The sequence below is a fragment of the Peromyscus maniculatus genome, chromosome 5 (assembly GCF_049852395.1).
Source record: "Peromyscus maniculatus bairdii isolate BWxNUB_F1_BW_parent chromosome 5, HU_Pman_BW_mat_3.1, whole genome shotgun sequence".
Classification (NCBI taxonomy): Eukaryota; Metazoa; Chordata; class Mammalia; order Rodentia; family Cricetidae; genus Peromyscus; species Peromyscus maniculatus.
Genome location: NC_134856.1, coordinates 46,406,648 through 46,423,132, shown reverse-complemented (window position 1 = coordinate 46,423,132; position 16,485 = coordinate 46,406,648).

The following is a 16,485-nucleotide window of genomic DNA, read 5'->3' as shown; positions in this document are numbered from 1 at the left end:
GAGAAATTGGACAGGTTATCACTATTACTGTGTTATCACTCTTTCAATGGACAATCTTCAGTAAATAATTTCATTTCTTGATCTCCCTGCCAATCCTGCCATCTGTTCATGGCTGGTTCTTGTGAGAGATTACAGAAAAGTACAAAATAATGCATACAAATGTTGACCCTGTATCTTCAAGCCAGTGTTGCAGAATAGCCTTTGGGGGACAACAGGAGAAGGGGGGGTTTCCATACAAAGGAGTTGGGAGCCTATGCCTGGCTGCTCCCCTTATCTCCCTTTCAGCCTGTGCCACAGCTTAGCAGAAGATATCTCAGGGCAGCCCGGCAAATACTAGTAACTAGCCAGGCAAAGCAGCCTCTGCACACATTCCTAATGAGAGTCTATGGAGATAGAAGATTGACTAAAATGAAAATGAGGAGATAGAAGGGATCTAACTGGGGTCCTGAAGCAAAGGAACTACAATCCATGGAAGAGACGAGAGATGAGTCCGGATACTCCACAAACATACATTGGTACTCCACCAGGGGAGACTGAGCAGTGAGAAAGGCCTAGTCTTTAAATCTTGGGATCTATTTCATTGAAACTGATGAAATCATATGAGGAAATAATAATGTGATATATATATATATATATATATATATATATATATATATATATATATATATACTGTAGGGATAGATTTCATAAAATAAATTTCTTTGACTACAGCTAATACACTGTGTTAGTTACTTTCTATATTGCTAGGAGCAAGGATGGGCTAGCCAGCTGGCTCAGTTGGTAAAGGCACTTTCAGGTAAAGCTTGATGGCTTGAGTTCAGACCTAGGGATCCACATGGCAGAGAGAGGTTACCAATTTCCTGAAATGTGTCATTTGACCTCCACACTGCTCAGTGGCATATATATACCCCCCCTACACAAAATAATGCATTACAATTTGTTTTGACTTATGGTTTCAGAGAGTCTCAGTCTATCATGGAAGGGACTACATGGAAGCTTGGAGTGGCCCTGTTCATGATAGTGCGGCTTTGAAATGGAGGCTTGCTCGTGTGGTAGCAGACAGAATACAGAAAGTCCAGGCTGGCTGATAGAAGACACAGGTGTACAATAAGGGGTCCACCCTTAATGACCTGCTTTTGTCTGTCAGGCCCAATTTCCTAAAGATTCCACTCTCTTCAAAATAGAACTGCAAGCTGGGGGACCTCGCATTCAAAACATGAGCCTGTGGGAGAACTTTCATGGTGCCATATGCTGTGCAGAGATGCTAATGTGGAGGCGAAGGACTGCTTAGGAGAATGGCTTTCAGAATCAAGTGGACGTGATGCAAATTTCATCTTTGCAACAAACATGAGCCTCTTATCAACTTACATCATCTTAAGCTTCAGGCCTTCCACACAGTGGAAATTATCCAGCTCCAACTGTGAGTTTTTAGTGTGTGTGTAAGTGTGTGGGTGGGTGTGTATGAGAGAGAGAGAGAGAGAGAGAGAGAGAGAGAGAGAGAGAGAGAGAGAGAGAGAGAGAGAGAGAGAGAGAGAGACAGGGAAAGGGGGAGAGGGAGAGAGGGAGAGAGGGGGAGAGGGAGAGGAAGGGGAGAGGGGGAGAGGGGGGAGGGGAGAGGAGAAGAGGGGGAGGGGGAAGAGGGAGGAAGAGGGAGAGGGAGAGGGAGAGGGAGAGGGAGAGGGAGAGGGAGAGAAAATATAGTGCCCATAGGGATCAGAAGAGAGCATAAGATTCCCAGAGATACAGGAAGTTGTATGCTCCTAAACTGAGGTGCTGGGAACTGAACTCAGGTCCTCTGGAATAGCAGCAAGCACTTTTGCCACTGAGTCATCTCTTTGACCCTGCAGCTTTGACTTTCCATTGAGAAGATGAAAATGATGGCTATACAAGGCATATAAGGCATGTTAATACAAAGACATATGACATACTCTTTAAAATATTTGTTACTATTGGTACTCTAAATTTATCTGCAATTCAGGAATAATTTTGTTTTCTAAAAAATAGCTACCACAGGGAGGATATTGCCACATTAGTTCCTATCTCTTAAGAAGCAGACACGTATGTCCAGAATTAAATGCAAGCTGCATATCTAGAAATTGATTGCAGGAAATATCCTAAGAGGTCAAGAATGAAAGATGCAGAAGGAGAAGGAAGCCACCATGGACCTTATCCAGCATGCCTTACAGCTCAGCACTGCTGGGAAACTATGTACAGTGAGGAATATGCACCCTTGGCTTCCCCAACTGAGGCTATAAGGAAGCTAGATTGCCCATCTACCACCATGGACTCTGTTTATTACCAATTCCCTGACAATGCAACTTCCGGCCTGTTATGGCAGAATAACCTCCAGAGACAAAGGAAAAAGAAATATGACAATGGGAGGCTGCTTTGCGTTCATCCTCTAAGAACAAATAACTGCCTTTTTAGTGGCTTGAAATAACCACCACTTAATATGCTGCTCTCCTGTTATTCATAAGTCCAAGGTCACTAGAATATTCTGAGTGTCCATCACTTGTATTCATTCCTGCAGACCCCAGGGATAAGTCCATCTAGGTAGAGTATGGGCTCCATTTACAAGAGTGAGTTCCTTTTATTTCTACTCCCCCCCCACCAGCTTCCCAGAGTGATGATCAGCTAAATATATATTACCTTATGTCTTGTGTGTGCATGTAGGGGGTGTCCAGAAGTCAACCTTGGGTGTCAGTCTTAGGAGCCATCCACCTTTGTGTGTGTGTGTGTGGGGGGTGCATATGTTCTTGTGCACATGCATATAGAGGCCACAAGAGGATGTCAGGTGTCCTTCTCTATCACTCTGCCTTATTCCCTTGAGACAGTGTCTCTCATTGAACCTGGAAGTAGACTGTCTGCCAGAAATCCACGTGTCTCCACCTCCCATAGGGTTATAGGCATACAGGCATTCACACCTGGCTTTTGCATTTGTGCTGGGTTTTTGAATACAGCTCCACATGCTTGTTTATCAAGTGATCTAATGCCATGAGCCTCTTACCTTGTTCCTACCTTGGTTTTTGAGACAGGGTCTCATGCTCAGCCCCGGGACTCATGAAGGATTAGGATGGGCTGGCTGACCATCAAGCCCCAGGGATCCTCTTGTCTCTGCTTTCCCAGGTCTGAGATCCTAAGAGTGTGCTACCATGCTTGGTCTTTCACATGGCTTCTGGGGAATGAACTCGTGTCTTCCCGTTTGCATGGAGAGCACGTTGCTATTTGAGCAATCTTCCCAGCCCTTAGTTTTCTCTTTATATTGTTTACCTCTGTACTGCCGTGACAGAGGAAATAACAAAAACAATTTAAGAGAATAAGGACTTCTTTTGTTTCTTGGTTTCTGGGATTTCAGTCCATAGCCATCGTTTATGTTGATTCTGGACCCATGGTAAGGCACAATATCATGGTGATGGGAGCATGAAGAAGAGGAATGTGTTCTCACTAGGCAAGAAGCATAACACAGGAAGGGACTAGGGGCCAGGTGGAACCTTCAGAGAGCCATCCTCGGTTTCTTCCTTATACAACTAGGCCCCCCATCCTAGAGTTCCCAGAACCTCCCAAAATAGTGCCACCATCCAGGGACCAAGTGTTCAACTCATGAGCATATAGGGGACCTTTCATATTTAAGCCATAACATCCTTATGCCTCAAAGCTTCAGGAAGCCTAGAGTTGATAGCAACTATCTGTGAGCTACAGATGTGCTGAGCCTTTCTGTTTTAGCACACGCCACCTTGCTTAGGACTCAAAGCTGTCCCAGGCTAAACCTTGAGCATCTTGAGAATATTGTGTTATACAGGGGGGAAAAGGACCACTGCATACATATTTAAGATTATAGACATTAAACAGGTATTATCTAGGTGGGCTACATTTGATCATCTGAGCCTTTAAAAGCACACACCTATCTGCAGCTGATATCTAAGAGGTGGGACAGAACAGATTTAGTCAAGGCATAGAAAGGTCTTAGCCTACCTTTTGTATGTAGGAAGCTGGCAGGAGGGGGGTGGGAATAAAACACAGCTCACCCCTATAAGGTATGGAACTAAATGGAGCCAATGTATGCACCTTTCATCCCTCACACAAAGAAATATCAAAATTCCAAGATGATATTTTTGTCAACAGCCGAACTACCCTGAATGCTCCTGAACCTGTCCAACATAATATCTTAATATTGGCAAAGAATAGTAGCATGGTCCTTCAGGTCTTCCTTGTTAATTGGCAAAACACCAGTTCAACTGCAGAAAGAGGAAAAGCTACAGCCATGGGCTCTTGCACACGGAAAACCTAAGACGAGAAGTGTGGTATTTTGACATATACTTTATTATTATTATTATTGTCTATGGTCTGTAACTCATACCTCCCATAGCTCTTATTATTTAAGTGACTAGAATAATGTCAGAGTGTTTTAGGACTCTGGAAGCAAAATATCTCTCTCTGCCCTCCTGCCCTCCTTTCACCTCCTTCTTTCTCTCCCAAAGGCAGGTCATAAAATCGAGCATTTCTCTTTCTTAAGCTAGGTCACAGGAACTAAAAATACATGCTAGCCTTTCTCCCTTCCTACTCTGGAGACAGTCAGAAAGAAGGGCTCCAAAGTTTCATCTCATATGAAACTGCAAGACCCACCATTTCAGAAGGGGCCCGGGCCCAGGCCTGGAAGGAAGAACGCTGCACAGAGAGGGCATGAGGAATCTGGACAGGCCTTGCTGGCTTTCCCCACTCAGCCCATTAGCATCAAATCAGATCCTTTCTGTCCAACCATGTCTCTCCATGGTTACATGGGCTTTTATGGGGACTATGCAATGAAGTCTCCAGAGAAACCAAAGAGGGCAGAGAGCGAATAGAGACCCAAGCCTATTAAGGCTGGCAAGAAGTTGCTTGCCTACAGGGAGGGCAAACTTGACCTGCACAGGGGTGGGGCTCTGTGCCCAGGATCCTACCAAATCCCACTCTTGTGTTTTCCTTCATCTGCTTGCTGATCTGTATGATTAAAACTGTCCTTTATAGTGATGCAGTAACTGGAAGCATAGCATGATCCCTGAGTTGTGTGAGCCACTTAGAAAATGATTTTACTTCTAGAAGGAGATCTGTGGGAATCCTAATGTCTAGCTAGTTGCTCAGAATCTCAAACAGACCTGCCACTAGCATGTGTAATGGCTTCAGGTCTTAGGATGGAGTTCTTCACTTGTGGAGCCAGATATTACCTCTTGGTGAGGTCCTGTCAGAATATAATTGAATTAGAGGGGTCCCACCCTGTGACCATGGCAGAAATGAATGTTTATTTTCTGAAGTGACAAATCTCACACACTTCAGAATCTCTCTCTCTCACACACACACACACACACACACACACACACACACACACACACACACGCTCTGTACTATTTGCATACAGCAGGAGACAGTGAGTTAAAATGTCTCTATTTTTCACTCTATATCTTCAGAACAAGTGTCCAGAATTTACATAAATGTATACGTTATTCATGGTGTATGGCCAGGAGACAGCCATTGAGATGTCAAAACTTACAGAGAAGTGGAGCAATTTGATTCCAAGATGTTTTCATAATGGAGCCTGGGGTATGATACATTAAGAACCACCTCCGAGACTCTGGTCTGACAGATATTTCTGGAATAGATTCATTCCAGATGCTCTTTGAGGCAGAAAATAATAGTGGATGCACTTGTACCCATTCCAATTTATCTCCACAAATGTTTTTCCTCTATTTGTGATCACTTGAAGAAGTCTTCATCATATCCATCAGTAACCAGAACAATGCAGACCCAAACCCCACCCTTCTGTGGGTGACTGCTGAGTAGCATTTTATTTTACCTCTGAACATTTCTTTTTTGATGTTTTATGTGTAAAAGTAGAGTGGGCTAAGTACCTCTTCCGAAATTGTAACAATACTGTACTCAAGGTACCACTGAGACCCATTAAAATTATCCCAAGAACGTCTGAAGTTCCAGTAAACTGAGAAATAGTGCCATAATGAGCATGGCAATTATCCAAAGGGGTGAGGGACAAGGAAACTCTTGAATAATAGAGTAAGACTTCCTGCTATGTACCCCCAAACTCAAGATGGTCTTTGTTCCCCATTTCATCCACAGAATAAATAAATGATAGATAACAGATAGATGATAGATGGGTAGATAGAAAGATAGATAGATAGATAGATAGATAGATAGATAGATAGATAGATAGATAGATAGATAGATAGATAGATAGATAGCCCCTGCAATGCTTTTTATACTACCAACAAAACCATAACTCTTTTCTGCCCCTGAATGGCACTGAACATTTTCATGGCCATTGTGCAGCCTGCCACAAAGCCAAGTCACCTGTTTCATGGTGTAGCTGAGGGTTTGTTCAAGCCGTGCATGTGATTGACCCTCCTCTCACTTCGGGAACATACTAAAGAAAATGTTATCGGTTTTTATCTGAGGTATCCCTGTGGCTTCATATTTGACCAGAAACTTTTTCTGACACTAAAGAATTTGCTCTTTATCCATTCCCACGTCTCTGATGTATCCTTATTTACCAGCTCGGTGGTTCACTCGGTTCTTACTCCCCCTCACGGGAAACGTCTAGAATGGAGCTGTATCACCTCAGCAGGAAGTAAAAAGAATCAAACGAGGACAAAACATCAAACCACAGAAATACCACCATGTTCTTGGCTAATTTTATCCCATGAGTAAAAATGAAAACAAAAACTACCCACAAAGTAAAATGAAATATAATGCCTGAATGCTGAACTGTAGTTTGCTTAAGGATTTAGTTGTTTATCCACAATCTTTGCCTTCCACATATGTGAAGAGAGTTTAGTAAGAACAACTACTCCTAAAACAAAAACCACTCTCTTGTTTTTATAACTCAGATTGTATCATTGTGGTCATGGGTATTTCCAAACAATAGAGTCTGTGGTTCAAGCTATACAGCAAATGATTCTGAGTGAGCTCTTTCTTCTTTTATTTTATTTTTTATGGTATTATGAATAGATATACCTGAGAATCAGAAGTATGTTATTCACAATTGTATATTTTTAAAAAAATCTTTTATTTTTATTTATGTGTATTTTTGTGTGTGGAGGGAGTACACGCAGGTGTGTGTGTGTGTGTGTGTGTGTGTGTGTGTGTGTGTGTGTGTATGTGTGCTTGTGTGTGTGTACATGAAAGAGACAACTGAGGCCAAGAGAGAGGAGTATCAGATCCTCTCCCTCTGGAGTTACCCCATGAGGGTGCTAGAAACTGAACTCTGGTCCTCTATGGGGAGGGGACAAGCAAGCTCTTGTATCTGTGGACCAATCCTTCCAGCCCCTACAATTGTATCTGGTTTACCAGAAAACTTTTTGAGGCCTTTAAGATAATACCAGTAGAGTACTGCTAAGTTCTCTCAGAAACTGAACCCAGTTGCAAACACAAGCAAGCTCATTAGCAGGTTGTGATACTGTGTAAATTAAGACAGAGACTGCATCACTGTGCCTTTTAGTGATGCTTTTCTTTCAAATAAATAGTTTTCTGTGAAAATGGCTTCCATTTCTTAGCAGGCAATGGTGTTTAACTGCGAAGAACTTGTGTTTTACATGTGTACTCTCAATCATCTTGTGACTGGCACCAAGCCCTGTCTCTAAACATGAAACCCATGGGTGTGAAATTCGAGACTTGCATTATAAGCCACTAATTGCAAAGCCATGATTAGCCCATATTTGTTATTTCTGTGTTGTGTGTATGTGTATGTATTTACTGCATTCTTAATCATCCAAATTCCTTAAGAGATAAGATGACATTCATCATGAAATCCTTGGTGGGTAGGGAAGAAAGGCTATAGCAAAGCCCTCTGGCTAACATTTTCTTTTACTAATTATGTTTAGTTATTTGAGACTGATCCTGTTTACCCACTGGCATCCCATTTTACACTCAACATTGTACATGGGGCAAGAAATGGGAACATGAAGAAGAGGGTATACTGTTATTCAATGATGACTCCTCCATCCACCCCAGGTTTAAGAATTCAAGTCTCCCAGGCCAGCTTAATGGCTCAGTTGGTAAAGGTGCTAGCCACCAAGCCTGATGACCTGAAGTTCCAGGACTCACATAGCAGAAGGTGAGAAGAGACTCTTGCAAGCTGTCCTCTGACCTCCACCCATGAGCTGTGTCACATGTGTGTATGCACATATTCATGAATGTGCACACACACACACACACACACACACACACACACACACACACACACACACACAATTAATAAATATGTTAAAGCTTTCAGAACAACTCACATCTCTCCCTCTTCAGAATCCCTTCATCCACTGTCCTTCCATCCTCAACCTTCCTAATGCTGTGACCCTTTCCTCATGTTGTGGTGACCTCACCCATAAAATTATTTTATTACTACTTCATAACTCAAATTTTGGTATTGTTATGAATCATCATGTAAATATATGACATGAAGGATATCTGATAGGTGATTTCCAAAGAGGTTGTGACTCCCAGGTTGAGAACCACTGCTCTAAAGTGCTCCTTACAAGATACCACCACAGTGAGAGCTCATCAATGATTATCCTAAAATTTAGTACTAGAAAATGTCTCTTTTGAAAAGCAGACATGTTTTCTTTAATCAAACATCAAGTAGCAAAGATTCTACTTGAAAGTAAATTCCTTAGAATTGCGAGACTCATTATATTATACCAAGAATTTTAGATTTATTCCTATCTAAACTTTACAATATTTTTATCTATGCCCAGTTTTGTGATTCCCCAGAGTGACTAAGAATATGGATTTTTATATATGCCATTCTAGAAGATAAATACATATATAAACACCTGTTCTTGTAACTCATTTGAAGATAACCTCAAGACTGTGAACTATTTTAGACATCAATAATGATCCTTCACAAATCCAGGTTTCCTACACAAATAACTGAAAGCCACACACAAGCACTACATGGAGAAATCCATTTTGGAGAAATGGCAACCTAGCCCTGAGCCTGCTGCTTTAGAAAATAAAATTTTAGAAGACAAACATTGATGTTACATTAGGCCTGGGCTTAAACTTGAGCCAACTTAACACTACCTCAGCTTTCTTTTTCCTTTGGGAATAGATTGACAAAAAAGCTTTGAGACAGAGATTTGGTGGTCTGTCCTTTGAAGAAAGAAAATAGTTAAAAGAAAGACAAGGAGACAAGAGAGAGAGAGAAACACACACACAGAGAGACAGACAAAGAGAGAACTAGAGGATTCAAATCTTCTATAAAATAATTTATAGTCACTATACAATCTGGAATCTTCATGTCCTAGTTGTTTTTAATCCTCAATTAAATGCCATATCTGGTAGTTATTGGCAAGTGCACAGAGTAATGTATGGTTGAAGGTGGGATGTATGAAGGATAGGCTTTTGTTTCTGACAGCCAGCGGAGATCATTTTTGGTGTTCATCAGTGAGCATTACTTAGGTCACAGTAGGGACGAGAACATGGTCATCATGTATGCCTGAGTCCTCTCTATGATTTTCAGATCTGTGTCTTCTATGCTCGATGAATGAGAGTAAGATCTCTCAGGCCATCCATCACAAATTCTTCTACTTATAACATCTCCCTTTTATTGTGCTGCCCAGAACTGTCTATGTTGCCCATTTAGTAGCTCTGCATGTAGAGTTGAGTATTTTCATAGGCTAATGTCCTGAACCAAGGGACAAGAATCTAAAGTGAATTTGTATGCAAGTAGATAAAGCACATTCCTAGTAGACCACTGTATAATTGAAGACATGTGTGGCTAACATGATGTGGTTTTGAATAATGTCTGGTATAATTCATTATGCACACTCTGGATATTTTAGGTTTTAATATTCTCATATTCTTTGTAACCACTTCTTTTTGCACATAGTGAGCCACGAGTTAATATTCAAAGCTCTGCCTTGTCTCCTTTTATTGTTAATCCCACCAGGTTAGTTCAGGTGATCACTGAGGGATTGTTATAGGAATGCTCTAGGCTTCCTAAGACATAAGGCCTTCAGAGATATTAATGAACTTTTCAATATTTGACAATCAATTTACATATTCAGTGTTAAAATTATTGAGCATCAATTGTTAAATATTTTACTACATACTAGATGATACCAGAACCCTGTCTCTAGGGAAAATTAGCAAGTTGCGGACTTACAATATACTTTTGGAAAAATGTGGGTTTTATAACGTATTTAACATTGAGTTTATGATATGGGGAGTTTTCCATGCATGTGTAAAGTTAGGTTTAGACTGTTGGCAAGATAGAATGGAACTGAGTGGAGGCTCAGACACAAGGTACCACACTGTCAAGAAATTGGAACATATCTCAGGACAATAGGTGACTAAAATGACCCTGCAGTTTTGTCACGGGGTACTGCAAAAGAGGAAAACTGTCAACACATGTGATCATAAACTTTCACATAGTCTTCTGCTTATGCCTCCACTCCCACCCGGCATCTCAAGTTTCTTTATCCTGGAAATCCAGGAGGATGCTAAACTATGCTCACTTAAGCACCCTAGCTCTCAGCAGCAGTGTTTTGGAGCCTCTTAGATCTCCCTGTATCTTCTGCAGTGATGCCAACTGTGACATTGATAATTGCTGCTGACAAGGATTCTGGAACAGTCACCAGGGTAATGAAGCCGTCTGAAGCCATTAGAGAGGCTCACCCTTATGTCTCCTCTCTGTGGGGATGTACTTATAACAAGTCCAGCAGATAAAGTAGTTTATCAAAAGCCATTCCATCAGGATTACAAGGAACTGTCAAAATTCAGTTGATCCATATTGGTTCATGGGGTCCTCAACATGGTCCATTTATAAAATTAGACATAGAATAGGACCAGATCTCAGCGTTATGAAAAAAGAATTTAAACTTTCAGTGCTTTGCAAGACTCTAAAAAGTTTGCCAAGGCTCGGGAGACTGTGTCGTGCATATGGCTTCTCTTTATCACTCCCTGAACTGCCACTTGGATTTCCATTTTAAATTATCTGGGGTGCAGAGATCCCGTTATTTCTGCACTATCACTTCTCAGAGATGTGAAATAGCTCTCATCATGGCTCCAAAAATAGAACACCCCAGACAGAACTAATGAAATGGGGGCCTTTTGAAATTAAGGTGGAAAGATGAAATGGCTTGTTTTGTTCCTAAAATAGAGGGGACTTTTTCCCCCAAAATGTTTCCTAAGAGATTGGAATATCTTAGTTAAAAAAATGAAGGCTTATTTCATTACCTTAAAACAAAATTATGTGCCCAGGTGGTGGTGGCATGTGCCTTTACTCCTAGCACTCGGGAGGCAGAGGCAGGAGGATACCTGTGACTTCCAGGACAGCCAGGGCTACATTAAGAAATCCTGTCTCAAAAAATATATATGGCTTATAAATAAACACAAGTTTCTGATTTTTTTTCTGTATTTGCTTAGGTGCTCATTATCTTATATGTATTCAGGGTGCAGTTGAGAACAAATTCTATTTTTTAAAAGATTTCATTTTTAATGGTGTGTATGTGGGTGTGTAGGGAAGGATTATGTGTACATGAGTGTAGGTAGCTGGGAAGATCAGATCTGATTCCCTGGAACTGGACTTACAAATGGTTGTGACCTGCCATGCGTGTGCTGGGAACTGAACTTGGGCCCTTTGCAAGAGCAGTATCTGCTCTTAACTGCTGAACCATCTCTCTAACCTCAATAGTTCTACCACATCCTTTCCAGAAAAGAGGACATCTGCCCTTGAAAAATTCGTGATGTAGTGGAGGACAGAAATAATAAATGGATACTCAAGTCTCAAATTGTGAAGCCTTTAATCTATATCCTAAGCATAACTTAAAAAGTAAAATTACTTTTTAAAAAATTTCTCTCTCTCTCTCTCTCTCTCTCTCTCTCTCTCTCTCTCTCTCTCTCTCTCTCTTTCTCTCTCTCTCTCTCTCTCTCTCATGTGTGTGTCCCAGAGCTGGTATTGGGAGTTACCAATTAGCTCTTATCTTTCTCCTTACTCTGACTTTAGCCCCTACAAACCCAAGAAGAAGAAAAATTAAACTATGAAGTATCAGAGAAGCAGAGAAATAGACTCTGTTCCTTGCTTGAGTTGTGATGTTTGGATGTTAGGAATTAAAGAGATAAAAGCTTTCAAATACAAAAACCATGTGGCTCGTCCCACTTCATTTCAGATCCTGAGCAGAACGTAGTCCATTGTATGTGAATGGCAGATTTGTTTGCCATGTGGGCCCCCATAGACACTGGATTCTTCGGTAGTTGCATGACACTGAAATTGTTATGTAAGGATCTTCAAACCCCATAGAAATTCAATATCTGATTTTCACACAAACACCAACAGAACTCATTTTAGATGCTGAGGCATAGGGTTAGGGGAGGAGAAATGTTTAGATCTTTATGTGAATTTTTCCTTTTACATTTTATAATGATACTTTAAAAGGATTGAAACAAGGGAGTTAGTGTGTTATTCCAACATATTTTGGCTTAGAGCAGCAGGTCATGAGAAGAGTAAGAATGGAGTATGATTTTTAACAACATTCCTTGATCTCACCCAAAATTTGAGGAAATAGTGGGAAAGTATTGAAGAAAGCAAACTCTTGACATTTATATTCTACAATAACCAGACTAGTAGTACCATTGTTTTATTTATTATAACTAGCTTCTAGCAGTGTGACCCCACACCAATCATCTGTTCCCCTCTTCTCTGTTTGGTTCTTGATCAAGCAGTCATGTTATTTTAAGATGTGTTACATTTGTTTATGTGGTGGAACATTTGTTTAATGATGAAAAGATGTGCTGCATTCTTTTACATTGCGTTTATTTTAATCTGTGAAGCTATGTTATTTTGCCTGTCTAGAACACTTATGCTCTAATAAGGGCCAATAGTGAGGCAGGAGAAAGGATAGGAGGGGCTGGCAGGCAGCAAGAAAAATTAGGAGAAATCAGGGAGGAAAAGAAGAAAGAGCAAGAGAAGGAAAGGAGGACACAAGGGGCCAGCCAGCCAGCCAGCCAGCCACCAAGCCACCCAGCCAGCCACTGAGTCAGAGTGAAAGTATGATTACAGAAGTAAGACAGGAAAAAGGCCAGAGGCAAAAAGGTAGATGGGCTGATTTAAGAAAAGCTAAGGCTGGGCATTTATAATAAAGAATAAGCCTCCGTGTATGATTTATTTGGGAGCTGGGTGGCGGGCCCCCAAAACAGCAAAAACAGCCAACAACAGTCATGTGTGCACGCTTATGTTTAATGAAGACTGCTCATTTGTTTTAGGGGATTATTAGCTGCCTGGGGGTGAAGTAAATACCAAGACACATAAGGGCTCATTACCATAAGAAAGATGGACAGGGCTGATTCCTTCTCAGACTTATTTTCACAATGGAAGTATCACTCTGTCAAAGAGCCACACTTCCATCTTACTTTATTGAACTGGCATCTCTCACTGAACCTCTAGCAATGTTGACAACCAGAGGGTCCCAGTGCCTCTCCCGGCCCTGCCTCCCACAGTGTTGGAATTCCAGTCCCACCACAGCACAGTCATTCCCAGCCTTCCACATGGTGCTGAGACCCAAACTCTGGTTGCCATACTAGTGCAGAAAATGCTCTTCCCAAAGGAGCCATCTCTCTAGTCACAAACACTTCTATTTATGATTTGTCTTTTATTACTGTTTGTTTTGTGTGTATAAAGGGTATTCGTGTGTAGTCACATCCATGATTCCTACACGTGGGGGTCAGAGGACAACTTCTGGGATTCAGTTCTCACCTTCCACCATGTGAGTCTTAGGTTTCAAACTCTTGTTGGCAGGTTTGGATGGCAAACCGCCCTCCTTGCCCCCACCTCTCTGCTGAGCCGTCTCTTTAGCGCTGTCCTTAACTTATGTCATCCACCATCCCAGAGGACAGCTTTGTAAATGCTGGCAGCACATTTAAAGAGTTTGCTCTAAAGAAAACATGCTACAGTGAACACCTAGCTCCCGCAACACATTTGCCTGAAACCAAAAGGCAGTTACATTCTTCTTTGTATCTTACAATGGATGGACGATATATGCAGACACCTCAACAGACCCGTGTAACCAGATGCCAATTTCCCAATATCAATGTATCTCCCCATCTATTTACCCTCTCCTTAAGCCATAATTTCTTGGAAACATCACAGTTCTGTGAAAAATATCTACATGCAAATTTAGAGGCCCTAATTGTGTCATGCTTTGAAAGCAGCTCAAATATTTTTTGACCTAATTGGTTTGGGGCGTATGATAACAATAACTAGAGAGCTTTGAATAACTGCACCCATGGTTCACTTCCATTGCTTTTCCTGGAAAAGCACACATTTTTCTTGGCATTTAATAAATTGGCTTCCTTAGTAAAGTTTTTGCAAGATAACAGTACTCCAGAGTCAATGGCGTAATGTACATCTCTTAGTCATTTCAAAGTGGGCCTATGGCTCTGACAGGCAGAGCTCTCTCTGCAGGTGTTGCCTCAGGCAAACTGGTGTCTCAAAGATTTCTGGGGGTTTTCCAGAGAGAAACCAAGTGATGGGCCTGTGCCTGTCCCTAGTTCTTTTTCCATTTTCCGTGTGTGTGTGTGTGTGTGTGTGTGTGTGTGTGTGTGTGTGTGTGTGTGTGTGTGTGTATGTGTGTATGGATAGGAAGGTCTGGGGTCAAGTTCAGGAACCATCCTTGCTACTGTTCCAATTTATTCATTGAGGCAGGCTCTCTCAATCAAGCCCAGAGCTCTCCTACTCTTATTAGCCAGCGTGCTCTGAGGATTCTGCTTCTCTGCCTTCTGAGGCTGGGGTTACAGGCAGCTGCCATGCCCACCTGGCATTCCCATATTTTTCTAAGGAACAAGGCCTGGCCTTTACTTTTTCATGAAAGAGCTTAACTCTTGAGCCATATGCTCAGCCTTCTTTTGAATTTTCCATTTTTTTTTTACATCACAGTTTTAATTGGAAATAGGCAAATATCACAGATATCTGTTTTAAAAATGTCAACAAAAATATCTTACCAAGCTCCCATAGCTCTGACATTATTAATATGTTTCATTCATATTTGTTTCATCATTTTCTTTTCTGGTTTATACATTTTCACTTTAAAAAAATCACAAATCACTATGTCTTGCAACTGCTCATGTCTTGGAATGACAGGAAGCCCAGTGACACCCCGCTCTCGGCTGCTTCAGAGAAAGGGGGGTTGGTTGTTGCTGAGGGACGGCCTTGGTCCACAGAGCATGGGGTTGACACAAGAAGGGCCTTCCTCGTTGACAGACTGCTTACTTCTTTGTTCTCAGCAATGGGAGTTTAGATGTGAAGCTGGGACTCAAAGAGGTGGACACATTCCTGCCTCTGACTTCTTATCAAGAGAATTTTAGCAACCTAGATTATTGGAGGACATTAGGATCAATCTCTAAATGCACTACAAGTGCAGCAACTGAGTCAAAATATTCTGTGGTTTTGTTTTTATTGTTTTGTTTTAGTAAGCATGGTTTTATCCAGAGATAGCGCTTCAGTATCCTGAAGCAGGAAAGAGTTCTGAAAACAGGTTGCCCTGGATATCTTGGATATTCTTCGAAGGAGGCAAAGGATGGAAAGTTGCTGTCTACTTTCAACATGGCAATTCTTTGTACAAAAAAAACCCCTGAAAATTAAACAAATTAACACTAAATGGCGAGGCTATATAGTATTATGCCAGATTCTAATAAACCTAAAATCTTTATTTTAGTGAAGAATTTATAAGATATTTTCCCTTCTCTGTCTTTGCTCACCATATCCCTCAGGAAGATGCTAGCAAAAATAGAAAGATGCACACAAAATTGATCATCTGCATGAGCCCTTCGTAACCACACAGAGCATGTTCATACATGGAGCTTGACCAGCCAACTCCCATCTACACACCTGAAGAGAACTTGATGGAGCCGCACGGCAGTGACATCTGTTTCTTATTGCTGGGAATGAGTTGGGAAGTGGCGTTCTACTTGGATGTACAGACATCAGCGAGTCTCAGCTTGTCTTCTATCTCCAACAAACCGGACAATATTGAGGATTCTTACCTAAGTCCTCCTCAGTCAATGTGTGGGCTTACAGAAAGCAGGCTAGATGACATGTATACATATAGACCCCAATTCCCGAGTGATGAAAGTGTAACCAGGAGATTGGAGTAGATTCAGTCCTTACTTATCTCTAGGTGTGGATTCCTGGAGCTTAGCCATCTTTGTATTTCATAGCAGCAGTCATTTGGTGAGTTCCCATTGCTTCGGTTATTTATAAAAAGTAAAAAATTAAATGTAATCGTTTTTAATGTGGTAGGAAGGATTAAATCAGTGTAAAGTGCTTAACTCAGTACCCCAGAGCATAGTATGTACTCGTTAAAGAAGATTAAAAGCCACAGTTACAAAAGACACCATTTTGGTTGTTGGAAATATCACTTTGGCATTCAGTGGACATGGAGCTATCTGCATACTGTAACAATTTCCTGAATAATTATAATTATAATTATTTTCTATGGGACATTAGAG